This window comes from Schistocerca americana, chromosome 3 (genome assembly GCF_021461395.2).
Source record: "Schistocerca americana isolate TAMUIC-IGC-003095 chromosome 3, iqSchAmer2.1, whole genome shotgun sequence".
Classification (NCBI taxonomy): domain Eukaryota; kingdom Metazoa; phylum Arthropoda; class Insecta; order Orthoptera; family Acrididae; genus Schistocerca; species Schistocerca americana.
This window is the reverse complement of record NC_060121.1, coordinates 521,635,111-521,661,764: the sequence shown is the minus strand read 5'-3', so window position 1 is coordinate 521,661,764 and position 26,654 is coordinate 521,635,111.

Sequence of the window (26,654 nt, the reverse complement as noted above, 5' to 3'; positions counted from 1 at the left end):
ACCTGAATATGACGTACTAGCGTAACCTAGTCGATTCACTTCCTAACCGAATCTAGGCTGTTATCAAGTGCAGGGGTGGAATTACATGGTATTGTATGATATTCGTAACGATTTCTCTAGAGGTGACGAATTTCTTGTCTGGTGAGCTGATAATGCTGGGCATTACTGGGAGAAAAGCAGCCCCACTGCAGCAATGTGTAAGGCGAGCAAGCAGGCGCAGAGGCGCTGGTATGTGATTTCGTAAACGACCCTATTTACCGACCACGAGGCGGCCAGGCTGAACCAAGCAATCTTGGCGACATCGCAAAAAAAAAACAGTGAAACGATGAACTTGCCTGATAGGTGTTTCCACATACGTGGTCCACGAAGGTATGTTGTGCCTAGAAGCAACGTATCGGCACAACGAACGTACCTTTAACCACAATAAATACACCCTTATCCTACAACAGTGATGCACAGTCTGGCAGCACGCTCCGCAACACCAGGGCCACGAAGTTTCCTCCACGATTCTGACCAGCGAGCAGCTGACGCCTGTCTGGGCAGTCATCTATACCAGACCATCTCACAGGTTCAAGTCCGCACCCGTGGACTTGGAGCAGAACAGCAGATGAGCCGTCTCCAGGCTCTACGGCAGCAGCCGAACGTCTGCCGCGGAGGGCGGCAGTTTGCATCCAAGGTGTAATAACTGGCATCCATCCACATCAGGATGAGCTTTTCTCACGGCTCCATTGGACCTCTAGGCGAATCACGGCACACGTTCGCGTCTCTGGCACTTCTCGCCCACGGCCGCAGAGTACTAACTGGAGCACGCTTTGCTGAGTGAAGCAAACGGCGACAGCAGAGCAGGACACAGGATTCATACGTCCAGAATGCTGCTACGACCTTCCCACAGTCCATGAGCAATACGGGCCACACAACAAACTTGTGACCCCACACTAGTCGCCTTGCCCGCCATACATCACGAATGCTCGGTCCATGCAGGACCAATGGGAAATCAGTATGTCAATGAAAAGACACCCACTAAAAGTCTTAACTTCGTCGTGTGTTATCGAGAGCTTCATACGTTAAAACGGTCTGTTAAGAATTATTAAGCGTGTCTGAAATAGTAACTCGCGCCCGGCCGGAGACGGCCACTGGCACTCGTAAGACCTGTGGTGTCACGTGCTGTGACGCACGCCTCTAGCCCCATATATCCTTTTGGATCCTGGCCTGCCACATCTGACAGTACACAAGCAGACCACATACCTGCAGAGGACATGTCCGTGGCGTCACGGCATTTCGGTCACTGTTGCACAAGACTGAATAAAGATGTTTTACCTTTCGACTGGTCCCGGCGGAGGTTCGAGTCCTCCCTCGGGCATGAGTGTGTGTGTTTGTTCTTAGGATAATTTAGGTTATTAGCGTGTAAGCTTAGGGACTGATGACTTAGCAGTTAAGTGCCATAAGATTTCACACACATTTGGACATGTTTTTCCTTTCAGCCGAGTTTTCCTAGCCACCACCGGTCAGCACCACCACCTCAACATCCCTTCACCCAAAATCTATACGCTGTAGCAGCACCACTCACCCCGGGTCGCTGCAGTATGTTCTGGTACATAGAAGTGTGATGACAAACATTATATCAGTTCCCTTTCAATGTACTGTGGTTTAATTTCTTATATATGTATTTAAAGATATATACTTTGTATAAAACTTCCTCTTACTTTTTCCTTTTTATCTGTCAGATCTCTATGTCGAAAGATGAAGTGAGCCCAAAAAGTGATCAAGATGGAACGATCCAGCAGTTGCTTGACCTTTGTACCAGATTCTTTCTAAATCCTTACATACAGTCACTGTGTTAACTTGAACGTTGGTAGCACTTTGGAGCTCACGAGTGACTCCTTCAGCTGATTTCATGCGATTTCTTACAAACACCTTCCGTAATGATCGACGGTACCTGTCAGTCAGTGCATGGGGTCTGTTTGGTCTTTGGTTTTTGCTGTGGCTGTTCCATCACCTTGAGACTTCACAGTCACATCACGAACAGTCCACTTGGATAGCTTTAGATGAGTAGAAACGTCCCTAATAGATTTTTTACCCAGGTAACAAGCAATGCCTAGTCCACATTAGAAGTCACTGAGCCATCTTGACCGACCCACTCTGCTGTTACTACTTCTATACTGACAACACAATACTCCCTGCCTGTTTTTATACGGGCGGGTTCATCTCTCGTAATCTAGAGGTCAGTTTGAAATTACATTTGGGTGACTGGATACTCTTGATCAGTTAGTGTAGAGCGCAGTCTGCTGTATATGATGAGGCCATGTAGACCCTCCAGAAGAAGTTTACATAGAGTGTGCGAAATGCTATATGTGCTAGGGTGAGAATAGTTCAGACTTCGAAGGAAAAATTAATTGTCATGGTTTCGTTAATGAAAAACACTAGTCTAGAATTATATTAGTTTTCAACTATAGAATCCTTTTACTAAATGGTATTCAGTAAGACATAGGTAACAAACTTTAATTACTTAATATACAGCCTTACACTTTCTAAGAGTAAAACAGTGTTCAACGTTTATCAGTGCTGTAATATGGCCCCGTGGTCAAAGTCATCTTGCCTCGTTACGGGAGCACATGACTCTTTTGGACTAAGTTTTAAAATTTGCAAAATAATTGTGACAGCATTAAAATAAAATTTATGTAACCAGGTACAGTTCAAAAAAAGGTCATTCCACTAACGTTAGCGAAGAAAAACAAACTATCTACAAAAAATGAATTTATTTAAAATGGTTAACCACGAAACTCATTAATTTGCCCTCGTCTCCTTTACACAGAAAATCAATTTTACATCGTACTGAAAACAGTTCGTACATTCCCGTGCTATATTTGCAGAATAATCTCGTAATATGTTTAGTTCCCGATGTTGACTCTTTTGTTTCTGAACCAGGTCTTACCTACCTCAGATTTATACATTTTCCCGGTCTCCATCTTTCCATAAAGTTTGTGCGGTCATCACGCAGGCATTCAATATACGAATTCCTCATGGAATTAATCTAATTTTGTAAACAGCGCCTTTATGAACTATCATGTACATTTATGTATATTATAAAAATGTTTTTCTACCTTGTCGTTCTCCATATGAAATGAAAAAGGTAAAAAGTTGAACTGCACGAATCCGAAGGTTTTAATTTAACAACTCAGAGTGAACAAACGAACAATGTTTAATTTTCCCTTTAACTCGGATAACTAAAGAAGTACTTTTACTAAAATATCAGGATATGCAGCACATACCACTGAGTTTAAACGAAAGTGTGCAACATAAAGAGCGCTTTCTAAACTAGTACAAAGCTGTTGGTGGTGACGACAGACGTAAACGTCGGCCACCAGAGTGATGGGCCATTAGCCTGTGGCGAGCCAGGAACAAACAGACCACGCTTTCAAAGCCCAGGAACGTTACTGCCCGGTGCTCGTAAACAGACTAAATGGAGAGACGTCACACCGTCGGGAACGCTGGTTGCTGAGTACACACGTCTGCCGCTTCGAGGCTGTCCTCCGCCCAGTACAAGAAATGGTCAGAAAGCTGCCGACACAACAACCAGGAAACTGCTTTAGTCAAAAAATGACATGGAGTTCTACAGTCGGATGACACTATGACTTTTTCTTATTCTATACAGAAGTTTCTTTGCATAGGGATATTTCGTTGAATATTCCAGGGCTCAGAATCCATTCTAAATAGCAGGTACTCCCAACAACAATTTTTCATTGATAGCTAGAATTGCAGTAACCATATGTGATTATCAAGCAGAACAGACAATGCCATGATAGTTTAAACACAAAATACTTTTCTCTTTACAAAATCCAATTAATTTCTCAGTATAATCTCCATGTTTAATGTATTTAGTTCATTCCTTCTCTTACTTATTCAATCTCTTTAACACGTCGCATTTTGTCTAATTGAGTATTAGGTCACAAGGGGTCAAATTTGGAAAACTGGATGGTAGTGTAACAATTCAGGGCAGATGATGATGATTTTGATGAAAGGGTTCTTTGAGTGCATGACATCCAGGTCTTTACTACCAGCTCTAAAGATTGATGAGACGAGTGTAGCTAATATGATTAGAGGTTTAAATAGGTGTACTAGAATTTAAAAAAAATAAAATATTTTCCAAACCTCTTATCTGAAACATGTCCTCGTAAACATTACATATAATTCACGATATGCATTATTCAAACAATCACTGTCTCTCATTAAAGGTGACAGCTTCGAATTATACAGTTTCGCTAGCTGTAACAGACGAGATTTTTCCACGTTTCCATCAATGCAGTCAATAATAATAACAAATAGAATAAAAGCCGAAAGGCGCAAAAATTCGGTACATGATGAAGATAATAAAACATTAACAGCGTTTGGTAATTACCTGTGGAGATGTTTGCTAATCCTCCTCGTGACGTAATGTCCTACGAAAATGATAGCACTAAGCATGGTCGCTGGTACTAATCTATAGAACCAGTGGCAGCAGGGTATACTGTGAACTGGATTCGAATATAGTTAATGAATTAAGGCGAAAGAATATACGATGTGGCTGTGTAATTTGCTTGACTGTAAGGGAGCTGTCTAGCATAAAAGTAACAGGAATTGACCAGGAAGTAGATGGGTGAAATCGGTTTCTTTTTGTACTTTGGGGGTAGGTGTACAGCTGAAGAAAACAGAAGCTATAACCGGAGTGTAGGGAGAATATGGAGGGGTATAGTACATGCAAAATAACAGAGAACTCCTTTAAAGGCAAGATATGTCATTAAAAGTGGATTAATAAAAACGATTGCATTCTCACATCTGCGTTAGTGCTAAATAATTGCATGTTTTTGTTGACAAGAAATACAAACAGACCCAAGCTCGAGCCCTCAAACAGGAGTATCTTGATATGAAACTCCACCCGCTGCACTAACCAGGCAACAGAGATACAGATTATTTGTTCGTCGTAAATGTGATTAAAATAAAGCAATTCTTCAGAAGTGTAAACACACACACACACACACACACACACACACACACACACACACACACACACACACACTATTCTCTTCCCTGACTGTCAGTCTGCGTATGTGTACAGCACATATGTTGAGCAAACCTCCTCCTCCTTCTCTCTTCCTCCCACACTCTGTCCACCTGATTCTCCTACCTTAGCCAGTCTGCTCCTCCTCTCCACTCTCTCTGTTTCTTCATCTCCTTCTCCTCCTCTCTCTGTCCACTTCCTCCAGCTCTCCTCTCTCTCTGACCATGTCTTGGGCCGGCCACTGTGGCCGAGTGGTACTAGGCACTTCAGTCCAGAACCGCGCCGCTGCTATGGTCACAGGATCGAATCCTGCCTCGGGCATGGATGTGTGTGATGTCCTTAGGTTGGTTAGGTTGAAGTAGTTCTAAGTCTAGCCGACTGATGACCTCAGATGTTAAGTCGCATAGTGTTTAGAGCCATTTGAACCATTTGACCATGTCTTCCTACCACCTACCCCTGATATTGCAATCCTCCCCCAATCTCTTTGCATCTCTGCCTACCTGTCATTATTTTTTTACCTGCCCACTGCACCTTTACAGCTTCCACATGTCTCAAGCATCTCTCCGCCTTCCCCTCTCTCTATCCATTTTCTCCTCCCCCTAACTGTATGCATCCCCTCCTTAATCCATCTCCACTTGTCCCCAGCCATACTTACTGGTATTTGTAGCCCCTGCAAAACAGTTCAACAAAACAGGCCAATACTACTCCCACAACACATGTCATGCAGGATAGACTAGAGATCAGGGGCTTGAAAACCATTTATTTGTGCCTGACATACAGGCCGCTACGCAAGGCAAGTCACTAAAGCATGACAATACTACTCATAACACAACACATTATGTCATGTAGAGTAGAATACATGATGGGACCTGGTAAACATGTTAATGTAGAAAGCGACTACTGTTCCCACACTAAATGCCTGTTATTCAGGGCAGCCTATACACCAGTGGGCTGAAGAATAGCACCTTTTGCCTGTATCTCCACTCCTTTTACATCCAGGAGGTTATAAACGCGACAGTGGTGATACTCATGAGGTCTGCTATTTCTGTGCCAAATTTGGTTGAAATCTATCCATGGGTTTGGGAGGAGATCCCACACTTACACACATACACTTTCTTTTATAAAGTACTCTGTTTTATAAAGTGTCACTCGTCTTCTTGAACTGATCATAAACGGGTAGAATGACATACACAAAGGCCGAATGTATCAGTACGCTTTTGGCCTTTGGTGCCTGTGATAAAAGGGCAGAGTTGCTGCTCGTGAATATACTGCTAGGTATCCTGGTCGACGTCACCCAGCCAAATATGTGTTTTGTCAATCTACTTCTACCATCACTGAATAGAGGTCATCGATGGACAAGCCACACTCCAGCCGACAAAGAAGCCATTCGAAGCATTACAGTAAGGACACCAGCGCTGCACCTCTATTTATGTATGTGGCATCATCATACTAAAGATCGCTTTCTGTGGATGCAGTCTTCTGAATGATTTCGAAAACAACAGTAACTTAACGACGACCTCGCAAAACTTGTAATATGGTCGGATGAAGATATGTTCACAGATGATGGTATGTTCAATAAGCACAATGCCCACAACTGATCTGAAGTTAACCTGCATGTCACCTGAAGCCTTCGATATTAGGTCATCTTAGGCATCAACATATGGGTCGGAACATTGGGAAAAGAGTCCCTATGTGCAGTTCTCATAAACAGTTTTCCTGAAGCACTAGTAGATATTCCATGTCATATTCGCCAGGGGTGTTACTTCAAAAATGATAATCCATCTGCACACTTTGGAAGAAATGTGCGACGGTGTTTAAGCAGAATATTTCAAGGGAAATGGCTCGGGTACGTGGGTTTTGCTTTGACCTCCACGCTAAACTGATCTATTCCACATGACGTCTTCATGTGAGTACACGTGAAGGGGCACGTGTATTCTACTCCACCGATGAATATGGAAGAACTGGGAGCGTGCTTCCATGCAGTGCTGCTGTTGTAACTGTCGATGCAGCTATGCCGCAAGGAATTCAGAGGGACATTATTCTGTGAGTCGATAAATTTTTGGAGATGCAGAGAGCATCTCCTCTGAAGACTATGTATGTTTTGTAAAAGACATGATGTCACTGACAGCGTGTTTAGAAGATTACAACAGGCCACTCTCACTGAATATACAGTAGTATGTATGTTTTACATCTCTATATTGATGAGTTTTGTAGGTATTTCTGTACTACAGCTAGTAATTTATTCTTAAGTGGCAGCAAGTATTTCTAAGATATGTGACCAGGTCCCCAATAACCAATGGGCCTAGCTGAGGTAAGGTGGCTCTATGTCTCAATCATACAGACTGCTGTACCGTAGGTGTAACCACAAAAGAGAAGTATCCGTGCAGAGGGGCACCTGCGCACTAACTAGCGCTTCCTGAACAATGGCAGCAGAATTTACAGTAGTGGCACGGGCAACAATCTGGATGATTAACCGATATGGCCTTGTAACATTAGCCAAAATGGCTTTGCTGTCCTGGTACTGCAAAAGGGTGAAAACAACGAAAAACTACAGCCGTATTTTTTCCCGAGACTATACAGCTCTACATACAGCTAAAAGATGAAAGCATCTTCTTGGGTAAAATATGCCGGAGATAAAATAATCTGCCATCTGGATCTATCGACGGGGCTACTCGGGAGGATGTCGTTATCAGGAAAAATAAAACTGGTGTTCCACAGGTCAAAGTATCAAATTCTAGAACCTCAATCGCATAGAAAAGGGGACGTTGAAGTTGTATATAGTAATAATTATCGAAGTGCAGTGGCAGGAAGAACAGGGCTTTTGATCAATCAGAGATGGGTAACGTAGGAACGAATCTAAAAAAATGGTTCAAATGGCTCTGAGCACTATGGGACTTAACTTCTGTGGTCATCAGTCCCCTAGAACTTAGAACTGCTTAAACCTAACTAACCTAAGGACATCACACACATCCATGCCCGAGGCAGGATTCGAACCTGCGACCGTAGCAGTTGCGCGATTCCGGACTGAGCGCCTTAACCGCGAGACGACCGCGGCCGGCGAACGAGTCTAACTGATATTCTAAAAGTAAGCGTACAACGTGCGTGCCGCTAAAACTCTGAAACGAGTCCCGGTACGATCAAGGGAGTTACATGGTGTGGTAGCCCTCTATCCCCCGTCCATGAAGAAGTTTCCCGTTTTTATCTTAAGGGCGTGCTTTTCAAATATAAGCGCTGGTAAATTTACCCTCTAGAAATTTCTAGAACATTCCAGAACGTTATAGAGTATTTTATAACATTCAAGAATATTCGAGAGTGTTCGAGAGCATTCCACAACGTTTCAGAAATTTCCGGAATGCTCCAAAATGGTCTGGGATATTCTGGAATGTTCTGGAACAGTCTGGAACATTCGAGAAGATTCCAAAATGTTCGGGAACAACCCGGAACATTCCAGATCATTGTGGAACATTCCAGAATACTCTCGAATGTTGTGGAATGTTCTGGAACATTGTACTCCATTCGAAATCTTTTTGATACGTTCTGGAATTCACCGCTGATAGGGCTAGCCAAAGACCAGTCGTGGGTTCGAACGCGAGATTCTAATCAGTGACGAAAAGAAGAACCGAAAAAGTAGTTCAGTAAGTGAATAAAAGCAAACAGTCAAGTGTGAGTAGTGGAAGTGGTACAGTGGCTGAATATAAATAAAGTGTAAAAAGTGTGTAAAGTATACTTAGTGTATTTGTTAGTAAAAAGCCGATTTGCTTTATATTTTAGACAATTGCCAAACGTGAAAGAGGAGAATATGTTGTCGGTTCTGAACCAAAACGGCGAAAACAAAAAGGACAGCTAAAAAAACGAAATAGACGAAGAACGCGAAGCAAGTTTAAGTTCCCAACGATCGAAAATGAGCACCTTGGGAAGTAGAGAAACCGAAGAACAACGAAATGAACGGATTCAAGAGTCAAGAATTGCGACACAATCGTATAATAAAAGACTGTGATGCGAACGCAAGCCAGCTATGAAAATATCACCCTACGAGAAGCGCGGACGAGGAGAAGTAACGGTACAACCTAACAAATGAAGCATTGCTTTACAACCCGACGAAAGCATGTACCAAACACATCGTAATCGGAAAAATGGATAGAATCTGCCAATTGTGCAACGCGAAAACACTCAGTATAGAAACACCACGGTACTGTTGCATGAATGAAAAAATTCGATTACCATCACTGGAAGCACCTTCGCTGGAAGGTTTACATTACATGACCGGGGAAACTCCAGAATCCGAAAACTTTCTTCAAAATATAAAATAGTACAATTCCTGCTTCCAAATGACTTCTTTCGGTGTCACTTTGATCAACACTAATAGAGATGAAATCGATTGGGTTTTTTTCTATCCAAGGACAAATCTGTCACAATACGGCATCATTAATACTACTACAGAACGGAGACTATAAACTTCTGCAAGTATATTTCATCGGAAATGAAGAAAGAAAAATTGACCAGCAGTGCACAAATGTCAGTGGATTGAGACGACAAGCAGTCAGAGATGTACAGAGGATCTTAACGAGTACAATCAACTGATTCACATATTCAAAACAGCACTAGATCGAATGATTTCTGATGATTTTAAAGTTATAATTCGAGCCGACCACCTGGAAAACACGAACGTCGATTTCATGCATGTCAGATAGACGAAGCTGCCATCGCAATCGTGGACAGTGAAGACACAAGCCGTGACATACTGTACAACGAAGAAGACTAGGAGTACAACGCATTGCAGAGACACACCGTTCATATGATGCCCTCCAATATCCATTGATATTTCTGCACGGAGAGGACGGATATCATTTTTATGTGACTCCTAATCTTCACAAAGAGAGTGAGACGGATTTGATACGCATTTTGGTGTGCCAATCATTAAAACAAAGGCGTTTTTCATTGCGACAGGATCTCATGAAATTTCAGTCAACAACTTTCCCCTCCGAATACGAAAATATTTTGTTGTCGCCCATCTACGTAAGGAGAAACGACCACTATAATACAATAAGACACAGCAGAGCTCGCATGGAAAGACTTACGGGTAGAGAAATAGCCTGAAGATGATTCGGTGAACCCACTGCAGGCACTTAATTGTGAATTGCAGAGCATTCATGTAGATGTTGATGTAGGAGTGGGCAAGGCAGATAATAAAAAACTAACAACTTGTTAAACAACACGTGTATCACATCCCGTAGCTTTCTTTTGTTCAAAATGCGACACAACTCGAGAAACAATAAAGCTATTCTCAAAAGAAAGGCGCTGTTGCTTTTCTCGTGTAATTCCGTATCTGCCTGATCTGTCACATGAATATCCTCGCATTTAAGAAACAGGAGTTTCATCTAAGATGGAGGCTACCAAAATGGTCGTGTCTGTATCACAGCCTCACATGAATTTCCCTCCCTCATTCATACCATTCTGCTTGAGTTCAAAATTTTTATTTATCTGTCTGCTTTTATTTTATATGGATTTTTACATGTCTATACTACCCCTTTGAGCGTTCTACATAACAAACGCTCCAGATCAATTTCGATTGTTCCTTGGTTATGTAGTGGAACAAGTTACTCATAAATCATCCTAAACATTCCCTCTTCTTCACGAATCGTGACATGCTTTGATGAAAAATGTAGAGACCGAATCAGATGGAAAATAAATTTCATACGTCTCAATGTCATCAGGATTGCATACTGTTCCATTTTTTTAATGCGAAATCCTAAAGATATGGGGAGTGAATGCAACTGACAAGGGAACCTCCCCATCGCACCCCCCTCAGATTTGGTTATAAGTTGGCACAGTGGATAGGCCTGGAAAGACTCAACACAGATCAATCGAGAAAACAGGAAGAAGTTGTGTGGAACTATGAAAAAAAAATAAGCAAAATATACAAACTGAATAGTCCATGCGTAAGATAGGCAACATCAAGGATAACGTGAGCTCAGAAGCGCTGTGGTCCCGTGGTTAGCGTGAACAGCTGCGGACCGAGAGGTCCTTGGTTCCGATCTTCCCTCAAGTGAAAAGTTTAATTTTTTTTATTTTCGGACAATTATTATCTGTCCGTCCGTCCGTCTGATGCGAGGTAACTGCGCCGTAGTATGGGGACGCTACACCTAAACAAACATCGAAACACACGACGTCAGTCGATTACAGCGCACGGAAGAGAGAGTATTCCTGGTAACGAGGCGCCCTGGCTGGCAGTTGACTGTTCGCTACTTTGGACGAGAGTGCATTAAGTACGTGAGATGTATTCCGTGGGCAATATGAATCCAGAAAATATAGCTCGCGACTTCAATAACAATCGCACGGTTTTGCGGTGCGGTCGAAAAACACAGACACTAAACATATTACAGTGAACAGAGACGTCAATGAACGAACGGCCAGATCATAACTTTGCAAAAATAAAAAGTAAACTTTTCACTCGAGGGAAGAATTGAACCAAGGACCTCTCATGCCGCAGCTCCTCACGCTAACCAACAGGACCACGGCGCTCCTGAGGTCATACACTCCTTGATGTTGCCTATCTTGAGCATGGACTACTCAGTTTGTATATTTTGCTTATTTTTTTCATAGTTCCACACAACTTCTTCCTGTTTTCTCGATTGATCTGCGTTCAGTTTGTCAAGGCCTATCCACTGTGCCAACTTATAACTAAATCTGAGGGGGGTGCGATGGGGAGGTTCCCTTGTGAGCAGCCAAGAATGTTGCCTTGCTTGAATCCTTCGATGTTGAATGTAGGAAAACAGTGTGTCTAAATACGAACATTTTAGGTTAGATGGACTGTGGGCAGTGTGAATATCACTTGAAACTCCAAGCAACTGTAGTAAATTATATTTATTCCATTTTCCACAACTCGTTTCGGAATATTATACCTTAATTATCAATTGGATCTGTGTCAATTAATAAGGCATGTATGTGCCTGAAAAGTCAGTCGTGACAGCATTTGCCCCCATGAACCAAAGGTTCAAGCCCCTCTACAGGTGGTTCGTCTGCCTCCGTATATGAGTGTTCAGCACACCTGTCTGCCATGCAGAGGACTTGGCTTCAGTTAGTAGTATGATGAAGTTGGTCGCACTTATAACACCAAACTGACATGCTAATTAACTAAACTGTTCAATTAAACCACCCTCCCTCTCCCTTTAAACTACTGCTCTGCTAAGTGGTCTATGACATCATGGGGGTCGATTTATGACCACTGTGGGTTGCTTTACGATCACCTGGGAGCAATCTGCCTTCTGAGAATCCCAATACCCCTTCCCATCCCTCTTACCCCTCCTCCTCCCACCCACATCTGGATCTGGGAAAAGGGACACTTTTTTTGTCACCCCTTTCCCAGTTCAGTTCTGAGCCACTTTTCTCCCTCCTGGGAAATCCCTCATCCCTATCTTCTCTCAGCCCCATTTTCCCACGCACCACATCTCCCCATCCTTCCCCCATCTGGAAATTGGCAGGAAAAAGACCGAGTGTGTGTTGAGATGTTGGAGAGGAAGTAAGATAATGTCTTCATTTATTTACTTTGAGTTCTGGTTGGAAATATGGTGTTATGCTGCTGCTGAATTTTCCTGCAGCCATCCCCACCCGTTCCGATTTTCTACCGCCCCCACCCCCCACTTTTTCCGATCGCGCTTGTTTGACTGCTCACCTCGAAGATTAAAGACCGACTGCTCTAGCCCACAATACTGCCAGCAGACGTTACTCAGAACTGTCCTACAGCTACTCCCACCCACCCCAATTATCTGTCGCCCGCTCCTCCTCCACATCCACTTGTAACTGCTGGGGGAAGGCTGGAAAGAAAGGTACTGTCTTTACTTTTGGTGGGAAATGCGTTCAGTGGATGAGATTTGGTGCTTTACAGAGAGAAGTTTAATAATTGTATTACCTGTAAGCATGCAGCTGTGGACTGCATACATAGCCTCCTATACAGGGAATGAAAGGAGCTGAAAATGGATGAGTGTAGGGGGATCACTTTTCAGCAAATAATGGTGATGTAACAGGATGCACTGAGAAAGTGTTCCACAACTCATAATGACTACTGCCTGTGCTGGAGCTATTCGTGGTATTAGAAATGGCCTATCGAAACACAGTGTAGGAGACAACTTCGTCCTACTCCACTGGCCCAGATGCAATGAACCTTGGTGCATGGAGCTCCACGAAGACACTTGAAACGTGTTTTGATCCCTTTCTGTGTGTGTGTGTGTGTGTGTGTGTGTGTGGTGTTCACCTTGCTGTGTGCTATAGTCCACAATGCCATTCGAAATTGGTGGGGAACTGTCCTACAGCTCCTGCCAGTAGAATTGCCTTCTACCTATATACAAGCGTAAATCTGCTGAGGAACTTGTACACAGATACATGATAAGGGGGGATAGGACAGCAAACTATCACTAAAGTGTAGGAATAGTAGCCTCCTACCAACCTACAAGTGAAATAGCTCCTGAGGAAGTTGTACACAGACACGTTCCACGTTCATACGTGGTAAGAAGGGACAGGAAAGCAAACTGTAACTGAAGTGTAGGAAGAATTGGGTGCTACCGATCTATAAATGAATCAGTTGCTCAGGAACTTGTACAAAAATACATTCTAGGAAGGGATAGGATAGCAAACTATCACTGAAGTACAGAAAGAGTTACCTTCTACCGATCTACAAATCTGTAGCTACTGAGGAACTTGTACACAGATAAATGGTAAGAAGGGATAGGGCAGTAACTACCACTGAAATGCAGGAAGGCCAATCAATACATGCTACCACAACTCATGGAAAATGCATCACTGCTCTAATTACACATATAAATTGTCATGGAAAAAAACACCACTCGTAAGCAATGCGTCATAATGCAACACAGGTACTGGTTGTTGAAGAAAATCATTGTAATTACGTAACTGCTGCAGAAACGAATCCCAAAAGATGTCACCAGGAGAGAGTGGCGGCAGATGCATGTGTGTTCATCTCGATGTGTGGATGCAGACTAATCAGCTTAGAACTAGTCTTACCCCCTACCTCCTCTCCTCTCCCCCTCACCTCCTCCCATAGGTAGGAATACCCGTTTTCCAGGCCTGTTCTAGACTGTCGCTGATGGTACACAAAGAGATCCATCTGCAGACGGTGATATTCTGTTTCCAGTCTCCAGAAATCAGTCACAAATGGACAAAAAACTCAAGAGCAGAACGGTCCCTGCAAGCTGTTGGACATATTTCTCGGGAAGACAGTTCCCCCAGATCAATAGTGAAATACTTGAGTATTCATCATAAATGAAGAACTGAACAGTCAACGGTATCCCGCTTTCAAACGTTCTGCATGTGTCAACACTGTCTGAATGTGGTCCTCAGTAAAGAAAAGTCAGTCTCTCGTAGGAAAAACGTTGAAATAATACGTCCCACGTCTCACTGAGTGCCAGTCCACCCGCTCTGCCTCCAAAAGGTGGAGAGCAGTGTTTGCACTCGCTAGCCTCTGCTACTACGTGCGGTCGTAACCTGTCATTGCTCACATCTATTCTAATTCTTCAGGTAAGCTGTCTGAAGGCTGTTTAGTAGAGGTTTTAGACGCTCCACTGCAGCGAATAACGGCTTTGTGTGTGTGTGTGTGTGTGTGTGTGTGTGTGTGTGTGTGTGTGTTTTGTTCTCGCATACTGTGGAAAGATGAGATCCCTGGTGTACAGACGGTAGAGGAATAGACAGTCGAGAAATCTTATGCACATCACTTGCTCCCTTCTACCCATTTACCTGTGTACAGGTTCCTCAGCAGCTATACAATTGTAGACCGGTAAGAGGTAACTCTTCCTACACTTCAGTGATAGTTCGCTATCCTATCCCCTCTTACCATGTATCTGTGTACAAGTTCCTTAAAAGCTACGCATTTGTAGATCAGTAGGAAGTAATTCTTCTGGCAGCGACTGGAGGACAGTTCTCCACCAATTTCGAGTGGTATTGTGGAGTAGAGGACATAGTAGGATCAACATATACACACACACGTACACACATGACAAGAAAGGAGAGCAGAACGTGTTTCAAGTGTCCTCAGTAGAGTGCTACACACCAAGGCGAGTACCTATGGTTCATTCAGTCGGGGACAGTGGAATAGGATGAAGTTGTCTCCTACTCTGTGGATTGATCGACCATTTCAAGAAACATGAACAACCTCAGCACAGGCAATAGTTTCTATGAGTTGCAAAATTTTTCCTCAGTTCATCCTTGCTACATCACCATTATTTGCTGCAATGTATTCTCCCTACGGTCACGCATTTTCACCTCCTTCAATGCCCCATGTAGGAGACTATAGACACAGTCCTCAGCTGTACGCTTACAGATAATACATACATTTGTTAAACTCCTCTCTGTTCAACACCAATAGCTCATCAATTGAACATAATTCCTGCCAAAAATAAAGACAGTACCTTCCACTCCAGCCTTTTTCTCGGCAGTTTCGAAGTGGGTGTGAGGAGTGATGGAAAGTGGAGGCAGCTGGAGGTGGTTGTGGGACAGCTTTGACCCTGTGGTGGCAGTGTTGTGGGCTAGAGCAGTCGGTCTTCAAAGTCCAAAGTGAACACTCACACATGTGCGATCGGCAAAAGTGATGGGCGGGGGTAGTGGAAAGTGGGGGAAGGTGAGAGTGAATGTAGGACAAACCAGAAGTAGGGTAACACCATCAAGAACACATTTCCCACCAAAACTCAAAATAAATAAATAAATAAAGACAGTACTTCACACCCTTCCTGTCCGGCAGATCAGCACAGACTGGGCCGTTTTTCCCACCAATTTATAGATGTAGTAGAGGGGGAGGCAAGTGGGGGATTGGAGGAGAGGGCTGAGGGATTGTCCAGGAGGGGGAAAATTGCTAAAAACTGAACTGGGAAGGTGCTGACAAAAAATGTGATCTTTGTCTCAGAGTTGAGGAGGAGAGGAAGGGGGAGGGGGAGGGAGAGGGGGAGGGGAAGGGGGAGGGAGAGGGGTGTTGGGTTTCTCAGAACAACTTATCCCCAGGGAATCATAAATCAACCCACAGGTGGTCGTAAATCAACCCCCATGGTGTCATAAATCAGTTAGCAGAACCAAAGATTAAAGTGAACCAATTGGCATGCCAATTTGATATCATATGTTGCCTAGAACCCGGTTTGCCCCCGTACATGAAATCCTGGTAATGTCAGGTGGGAGAACTGGAATGGGGCCACTAAGCCACATGATGCCAATTGAGGGATTGCTTGAAAGAGAAGTAATGACTCCAAGAGGCGGAAAAGCGACAAATGTGGGGAGAGAGGCGTCCTGAGCTCATGGCATGGCGATCGGTCGCCATCCTTCTGTCTAATGGCGAGTTGAGTTATAGTTTTAGTAAAGTGTGAATGTATTGTACGTACGACTTTGGATGATATGTAGCTCTGTCCTCCCACTATCTATAAGCTGATTCTCCAGTCCCATTTATGTCACATGCACTTTCTATAAACCACATGCACTTATTAACCACATCAGAAAAGAAATTGTCCATTACTTGTGTTTGTTTACCTCAATAGTAATCCACAAAACTAATTTTCAACTGACTGCTAATTTCGACTCCATCTCCAGCGATTTCATTGTGACTATTATCTTGTACTAGAATGAGATATTCACCCTGCAGCGGAGAGTGCGCTGATATGTAGCTTCCTGGCAGATTAAAACTGTGCGCCGGATCTTTGCCTTTCACGGGCAAGTGCTCTACCAACTGAGCTACCCAAGCGCGACTCACGCCCCGTCCTCACAGCTTTACTTCTGCCAGTACCTCGTCTCCTACCTTTCAAACTTTACACAAGCTCTCTTACGAACACTGGTAGAGCACTCGCCCGCGAAAGGCAAAGGTCCTGAGTTCGAGTCTCGGCCAGGCACACAGTTTTAATCTGCCAGGAAGTTTCATATCAGCGCACACTCCGCTGCAGAGTGCAAATCTCATTCTGGAAACATCCCCCAGGCTGTGGATAAGCCATGTCTCCGCAATATCTTTTCTTTCAGGAGTGTTAGTTCTGCAGGTTCGCAGGAGAGCTTCTGTAAAGTTTGGAAGGTAGGAGACGAGGTACTGGCAGAAGTAAAGCTGTGAGGACGGGGCGTGAGTTGTGCTTGGATAGCTCAGTTGGTAGAGCACCTGCCCGAGAAAGGCAAGGGTCCCGAATTCGAGTCTCGGTCCGACACACAGTTTTAATCTTCCAGGAAGTATGATTATCTTGTACCGTTCAAGAATTTCGTTAGTACTTCATATTGTGAGTGGAACACTGTTTCTCTGGTAGAATTTAACATTCACTTCCTTCTGTTGATTATCATGTTATCTGTTCTGTAATGTACCCTTATAGCTAATCTCAGAGGAAATTAATTGTCAGGAACAGCTGACACAGTATTTGTACTCAGAATAGATAACTGAGGTAAAAAAAGTATCACTGAAACATTGAAGATATGAACAGAGAGGAAAATCTGAGATTCGCTAAGAGCCATAGAACCTGGAAAATAACAATAAAGGATGAAATACAGAAGCACGTAGGAAATGCAGCAAAATAAACAAGAAGTAAAAGACTGACGTACTGTAATCATTAGTAAAGGATGTGTGACAATAAATTAACAAAACAGAGTTTTAAGCACTTCTTGGACAATTATCAAGCTGCGTCTGAGACTTCAGTAAAGACCCAGAAACTTACTAAATTAAAGAAGATGAAGTAGAAGAAAATAATAACAAAGTCCATGTATTGAAAAGAAAATTCTGAGTCAGACTGAATAAAAGTGCATTGAAGTGATAAGGAGAAAAGGAAAAAAGATATGATGAAATGGTGAAATAATGTTTGAGGAAAAAACAGGAGAACATTAGACGAACTATTGAAGTTGATAAATAGCCATTAATGGCTGACAGGAAAAGTAAACGATTTTAGCATGTTGTTAGTTGTAGAGGTGAGTGTGTAGAAAAGGGCTCAGGAGTAAATATGACCACTCCTCTTCTAGGGGATATCGGAGGCTTTACAGACTAACTGGTGCCGCTTGTTGATAGATAACAGCAGTGAGCTTTTGGAATGTTTGTTTCAAGTTGTGTGGGCCAAACATCCATTAAAGTACGATTTCACCTTTGTTCTTGACTGAAAGGCTTCAGTAAGTACGTTAAATCTTTTTCTTTTAATGTTCTTGTGGTTATTTTGAAGTAATTTCACAGTAATATCTAGAAAACAGAATAGTAACACACTTTTAGAAACAGGTCTGTAGGTTACATTTGTTAATGACATTCTTACTTCCTTTGATTTGGCGTAGATATGGGTAAATATTTAAACACTATACCATTTTCTGGGATTTCAAATGCACTTTCTCCATTATTCATATCTCTTGTCCACAATATTAAGAAATGAACTACCACTCGAGGTCGCAAAGCAGCCACATCACTGGAACACCATACAAGGATCAGTTGACCAAGTCGCTTGACAAAATCGCTGTCAACAACAGGCTATTGAGATTTTCTGAGACAGGAGACAGGCCTTGAGCCAAAGAAAATTCAACACACGATACGATCTCACTCTTCGTCAGATTCATGAGAATCCTGAGGTCTTCCATTTGTGGATAACGACAAACGACCTGGTTACAAACGATTGGGATACATCCTACTCGGGCGATGCAGTTTGCACCTGTCGTGATGAAAAATTCTCTCAAGGCACTCACTGTGAAGCGTAGTTTAAATGTGTTATGTGCCAGTTGAGGGCACACTTATATTGAGCTAGGACTTTTAAGAGCTCATTACGTTTGCGATTTCTGTAAATATTTTCAGATTTGATGTTCATTTAAAATGTTTAAGTACACAGTTTGCTCTTTGTAGATTAGTCTACCTATTACAATATTTTAAAGATTTTTCGTGACTTTTCGGGCGGCGCCATATTTGCACCCCATTTTTAGTGCTGTTTTACGGAACTTTTGAGAATCTTCGTTGTCACATAGAATTAATTGATATTAATCATCGTTTCGCTTTATATCATTCAATAAACTTGTCAAAAGCCTATAATTTTTACAAAAGAAAGTACCTTTAAGTAAGAAACAAAAGTGGGGGCCCATATTTACACCTTCTCAAAAATGGTTCAAATGGCTCTGAGCACTATGGGACTTAACATCTGAGGTCATCAGTCCCCTAGAACTTAGAACTACTTAAACATAACTAACCTAAGGACATCACACACATCCATCGAGGCAGGATTCGAACCTGCGACCGTAGCGTTCGCACGGTTCCAGACTGTAGCGCCTAGAACCGCTCGGCCACCCCGGCCGGCTACACCTTTTCCTCTAATAAAAAGAAAGGTTTGAGATTAGTCATGGACTTGATTGAGTTTTCTATAGAATGGCGATCCTGTATGGATAAATACCTTGCAACTGTTGCTAGTTAGTGAGTGAATAAACAAAATTTTTAAATTCAGTTTCTCTTGAGAACCTCACCCAGTAACTATCTGGCGCACTTTTAATGTATGCAGTGTTTCAGAACATTAGGAAATCATTTTCTTTGAATAAAAAAATACTATTTGCAAATCAGCAAAAAAGAATTTGTAGCTATTTACTCGCAAACTTATCGCAGTTTAGAAATGGAAACTAGTTTCGCATTGGAATATATTCGTGGAGAACACGATAGAAGAAGAGGGGAGACAGGAAGTCAGTTTTTATTTCTACGGAGCTATAAAGTTGCCATTGAAACGTTACTATGTTTAAGTCCCTCTTCCTCCCACCCCGCCGTAAAGCAACTAATATGTGAACATGCAGGTCCGAGCGCTTCCATTAGGGACCGGAAAGAGGATACCTACTCTCTTGGCAACCGCATCCTAAATGCGTTCAAAATGATAACGGAAGCTGACATACAAAAATAGAAGCACATCCGGTACGGCGACGACCTTCACGGTCGGAGAGAGGAGCCAACGGCAGCCAGAGCCAGCGAAACACGAAACACGGCTCCCAACTGAATTACGCTGTCCGCTGATTGGTGCTAGGCAGCGCTGGCGTCAGCCTGTTATTGATTTGCGTGCATATTGCCTGCCGCTGAGCCTGTCACACACACACACACACACACACCTCCACCCCCACACACACACACACGAGATATATCTACCTGTTTGCTCGGCCAACCGTAATCGCTTGTGTTACTTTGTTTTGGTCGCCCCGAACAAATGCTGTTATTCCTATATGTATACACTCTTCGATTTGCTTCTAAACGTGCGCGTGCTGTATGCTGTTCACAACGGGTTTCCTGTTTCACTGCCTTCTGGCAGATGGACCATAAATCCGAATACTGTTTACTTCTACTCCACTAGTTACCGTTGTAGTGAGTGATATTTGTCTTAATATGTAACGAAATGTCTCGGTGTCGCTACATTGGTATCACAAATGATGCGTAGATAACGAAGCATGAAACTTAATTGATAAAAAATATAGCCTTTCATTTCTTCGGAGTTTTGCAAGAAATCCATAGTATTTTCAAAACTTTTCAAATTACATTACCTTGGGGTTCAGCAGCCCAATTGGTTTAGTGTGGCTACCAAAAAAGCGAATTTCTCAGGAAATATTTTTATGTTGTGGGGATTACAACAATATTTCCTTGTAGGCAAATAGAAATCTAGTTCAGCGAAGTATTCAGTACAAATGTACACCTTGTAACTATCCAGCTGTTTGTTTAAAAACAGAAAAGATTCAGTCACGGGCGTTGCGGGCAATATATCCACCTCGTCAACGTGATCACATCTTCATGTAAATGCAGCAATGAAGATGATGTTAATCACATACTCTTCGACTGATAAAGAAGGTATCAAGAAACTACGAAACTAATACAACATCTGATCACCTCTCCAAATGGTTACCAATAAACACTGACCTCAATTCAAGTGGATGTAACAGATAATTGTGTGAGACGAAAATTTAATTGTGATGGGAGCTTCGATACTAGGAAGAGAAGTAAAAGAAAAAGGTGCGGTGGATTAATATGGATTGAGTGGGGGGGGGGGGGGCGAAGAATGAAAGAGGAAACCACCTGGTAGAGTTTTGCACAGAGTATAATTTAATCATCGCTGACATTTGGTTTAACAATCATGAAATAAGGTTGTATACCTGGAAGAGACATGAATACTCTGGAAGGTTTCAGACTGATTATATCGTGTTAAGACACAGATTTTTGAACCAGATTTTAAACTGTAAGACATTTCCAGCTGCAGGTGTGAACCGTGACCACAGTTTATTGGTTATGAGCTGTAGATTAAAACTGAAGAAATTGAGAACAGGGAGGATATTAAGGAGATGAGACCTGGATACTTTGAAGAAAAGAGGGATTTTTGAGATTTTCACGGGAAACGTTAGGCAACGAATAACTAGGACAGTGAAATGGAATACAGTAGAAGAGGAATGGGTAGCTTTGGAACATGGAATTGCGAAGGCAGTAGAGGATCAAATAGGTAAAAAGACAAGACCAAGTAGAATTCCTTGAACATCACAGGAGGTATCGAAATTAATTGATGGAAAGGGAAAATATAAACACTCATCAAATGAAAAAGATGAAAGTTAATACAAACATCTAGGAAATGACATTAACAGGAAGTGTAAAATGGCTAAGTAGGAACGGATAGAGGGGAAATGAAAGGATTTAGAAGTATATTTCACAACGGGAAAAATATGTACCGCGTACAGAAAAATTAAAGGGGCCTTTGGAGAAAAGAGAGGCTACTGACACTTGAATGTTGAACGGCACGGACAGCGTCTTGAAAGAAGGATTATGATGAACACCAACAGACTAGCCATGTATAGGCACAAAACATACGATGAACAATATAGACAAGAGAATAGACGCTGTTGAAATGTGGTGCTGCAGAAGAATAGTAATGCCGGCCGAAGTGGCCGTGCGGTTAAAGGCGCTGCAGTCTGGAACCGCAAGACCGCTACGGTCGCAGGTTCGAATCCTGCCTCGGGCATGGATGTTTGTGATGTCCTTAGGTTAGTAGGTTTAACTAGTTCTAAGTTCTAAGGGACTAATGACCTCAGCAGTTGAGTCCCATAGTGCTCAGAACCAAGAATAGTAATGATTAAATGGGTAGATAGCGTAAATAATGAAGAGGTATCGAATAAAACTGGAGAGACAAGAAATTTGTGGCCCCTTTTAAGTAAAGGAGGGATCTAATGATAGGACACATTCAGACACATCGAGGGATCATCAGTTTACTAATGAATGGAAGTGTGGGGATAAAAATTATAGAGGGAGACCAGGAGATGAAATAGTGGGCAGATTTAAAAGGATGTAGGTTGCAGTACTTATATTCGGAGATGAAGAGGCCAGCACAGGGTAGGTTAGCATGGAGAGCTCTATCCAGTCTGCAAACTGAAGACCGCAAAGTCAGCAACAGATAATTGTTTTTTTTATGGTTCTGAGGCTGCTTGTGGGTGACGCCCAGAAGCCATTAATAAACTGAAAAGGAAACGTCATAACATCGCATTGGAGTAGCCATGTAGTGGGTATTCTGGACCAAATTTGCACTTAAAAGGGGTGTTGAAATTTGCGATATCACTGATTTCACAATCCAACACGGCAGCCCCTTGACCTGAAAGGGCAAGTGTTGTTGCAAGTTACCTACATGCAGGGGCAATATTATCAGTGATATCACAATATTTATAAGAGCAACTCACATCCTTTTTCCCCCTCCCCTCCCCTCCCATCTTTCTTATCTCCAATCAGTCACAGTGTAGTATGACAGAATGAAAGTGCCAATCAGATTCGAGACCGCGGAAATAGCCCATTGTGCTTATGGGAAATTGCAAACCCTTACCCCACCCTTACCCTTTCCCTGTATCCCAAGAAAATCACAGTGAACTGTTAAAATGACGCATAATAATGGTATTAATGTGGATTAATCCAATACACACACTCACAACTGGCCTAAAATGGCGTCAAGTTGGATTACTTCATTATACATAACTGAGGTGTAATATTAAATTGACTCCAAGGTGAAAGATATACATTATATACGTGAAATACACAAACACACACACACACACACACACACACACATAGAGAGAGAGAGAGAGAGGGAGAGAGAGGGAGAGAGAGAGAGAGAGAGAGATACACAACTTAATGTACCAGCTCTGAGCTCTGCAAATATTATACTGTCTCCTCATCTCTCAAAACATTTCCTCGCTCCTCATTCTCTATCCATATGTGCCTCGTTATTAAAATTCACCTCACGTATGTGTGTGCACAAACTCATAAACAGAGCTCACTTCTCTGCACTGCAACTTTATATTTAAAAAGACTGCGGTAAAAATGTCACTCGTTTATAGCATGCTATACTAATACCACACAGCTGTGAGTGTGTTACGAGAGATGGTAAGCTCTCGCCAGCGACTTCGCGAGATATGATACTACGACTGCCTGCACCTTAACTCATAAAATTACCTGGAGCGCTTGCCCGCTATGCTCACTACACACTGCCTGTCTCTATCATTCGTCCAACATTTTAAGTTCTTCTGCAGAAGTTATATGATCCCTCACATATAATCGAATGCAAACTGAAAAAAAAAACGTTTGAGCTGTTTCTGAATATGGGGAATGAACCTTTTACTTATCACAGGACATCTCCTTTACTTCTAGATGCTGGAGGCATGTTGTCGGGAAGCTGATTCTAGAGGATGGTGTGAGTGTATTAGATGCGGGCATCCTGAACAGATGGGACCATTGAAATAAAAAACAGTAGATTCAAAAAACAAACCTGATGGGTCTCTTCATGAAAAAATGGGGTACAACTGAGGCACATGGGGAACCAGCCAACTATTTGGGAAGATGGCCTTTATGAGGAAAGCCCTCGGGATGACAGGGGAGAGTGGTTGAGGATGTGTTTAGCAGGTCAGGCGCTGGCGAACAAGTCAGGAAGGCAACCACGTTTCAGTCCCCAGCTACCCACATCCGTTGCACCGCGTGATTCTCTCTTGCACAGTTACTGCCAAGGATGGTGAGTGAAGTCCCCCCTAAGCGTTCCCCAATCGGCAGTCGTAATCATGTGAACAGCAACCAATTAGTAGCATGTGGTGAGGCAGTGAGTGGTCGGCGAACGGTCTTCGCAGTTCTCTGTTTGAAGTAAAGGAATTGAAGCTCTGAATAAAAAAGTTTTAAAAGTTTATGGCGCTACCCCCTCCAACCAATTCGTCCCAGTCAATCCTCCCCACTTCCACAGGAGTCAGTTATCAACGTCAGCAAATGTGATCAGACGTTCAGACAGTGTAAGAATGGGTCCTCAACGACTAAGAGGGAGGGAAGGGGTGATTGTTGTAGTATCATATTCTACTGAATTTATGGGGATGAATTTACTAGTTTAATAAACATTTCACAGTTTTACAGTGTTTATGCATCTATATCTACATCTACATCACCGTGATTACTCTGCTATTCACAATAAAGTGCCTGGCAAAGGGTTCAATGAACCACACTCAAGCTATCTCTCTAGCGTTCCACTTTCGAACGGCGAGCGGGAAAAAACGAGCACTTAAACATTTTTTTGCGAGCCCTGATTTCTCTTATTTTTTCTTGATGATCATTTCTCCCTATGTAGGTGGGTGCTAACAGAATGTTTTGGCAATCGGAGGAGAAAACTGTTGATGGAAATTTCATGAGAAGATCCCGTCACAACGAAAAGCACCTTTGTTTTAATGATTGCCACCCCAATTCACGTATGATGTCTGTGGCACTATCTCCCCTACTTCGCGATGATAGAAAACGAGCTGCCCTTCTTTGTACTTTTTCGTTGTCATCCGTCAGTGCCATGTGATGCGAATCCCACACCGCACAGCAATATTCCAGAATAGGGCGGAAAAGCGTGGTGTAAGCAGTCTGTTTAGTAGACCTGTGCACCTTCTAAGTGTTCTGCCAATGAATCGCAGTCTTTGGTTGGCTCTAGCCACAACATTATCTATGTGATCGTTCCAATTTAGGATATTTGTAATTGTAACCCCTAATTATTTAGTTGAATTTACAGCCTTCAGATCTGTGTGACTTATCGCGTAATCGAAATTTAGCGGATTTCTTTTAGTACTCATGTTAATAACTTCACACTTTTCTTTATTCAGGGCCAATTCCCATTTTTCGCACCATACAGAAATCACATCTAAATCATTTTGCAATTCGTTTTGGTCATCTGATAACTTTACAAGACAGTAAATGACAGCATCCACTGCAAACAATCTATGACGGCTACTGATTCAAATGGTTCAAATGGCTCTGAGCATTATGGGACTTAACATCTGTGGTCACCAGTCCCCTAGAACTTAGAACTACTTAAACCTAACTAACCTAAGGACATCATACAACACCCAGTCACGGCTACTGAGATTGTCTCCTATGTCGTTAATATAGATCAGGAACAATAGAGGGCCTATAACATTTCCTGGGGGCACGTCAGATATTATTTATGTGTTACTCGATGACTTTCCGTCTATTACTACGAACTGTGACCTTTCTGGCAGGAAATCATGAATCCAGTCGCACAACTGAGGCGATATTCCGTAGGCACGCAGTTTGGTTATAAGAAGCTTGCGAGGAACGATGTCGAAAGCCTTCTGGAAATCTAAAAATATGGACTCAATTTGACATCCCCCGTCGATAGCACTCGTTACTTCATGAGTATAAAGAGCTAGTTGTGTTTCGAAAGAACGATATTTTCTGAATCCGTGCTGACTATATGTCGAGAAATCGTTTTCTTCGAGGTACTTCATAATGTTCAAATATAATACATGTTTCAAAATCCTATTGCAAATTGACGTTAGTAATGTGGGTCTGTAATTCAACTGATTATTCCTATTTCCCTTATTGGGTACTGGTGTGACTTAAGCAATTTTCTAGTCTTTAGGTACGGATGTTCCTGGAGCGAGCGGTTGTATATAATTGCTAAATATGGAGCTATTGTATCGGCATACTCTGAGAGGAACCTGACTGGTATACAATCTGGACCGGAAGCCTCCCTTTTATTAAGTGATTATAGCTGCTTTCCGACATAGAGGATATCTATTTCTATGTTTCTCATTTTGGCAGTTGTTCTTGATTGGAATTCAGGAATATTTACTTCGTCTTATTTGGTGAAGGAGTTTCGGAAAACCGTGTTTAAAAACTCTGCTTTAGTGGCACTGTCATCAGTGACTTCACCGTTTTTATCGCGCAGTGAAGGTATTGATTGCGTCTTGCCACTGGTGTCCTCTATGTATGACCAGAACTCTTTGGGCTTGCTGCCAGATTTCGAGACAGAGTTTCGTTGTGGAAATTATTGAAAGCATCTCGCATTGAACTACGCACTATATTTTGAACTCTGCAAAACTTTCCCAATCTTGGGGATTTTGCGTTCTTTCACATTTGGCGTGTTTTTTTCGCTGCTTCTGCAACAGAGATCTGATCAGTTTTGTGTACCATGGGGGATCAGTACCATCACATATTAATTTATATGGCATATATGTCTCAATTGCTGTCGATACTATCTCTGCGATATCATTCCACAACTTTTCTACGCTTACATTATTAGATCGGAAGGAGTGCAGACTGTCTTTTAAAAAGGCGTAAAGAGCATTTTTATCAGCTCTTTTAAATATATATATTTTGCGTTTCTTTCTGATGGTT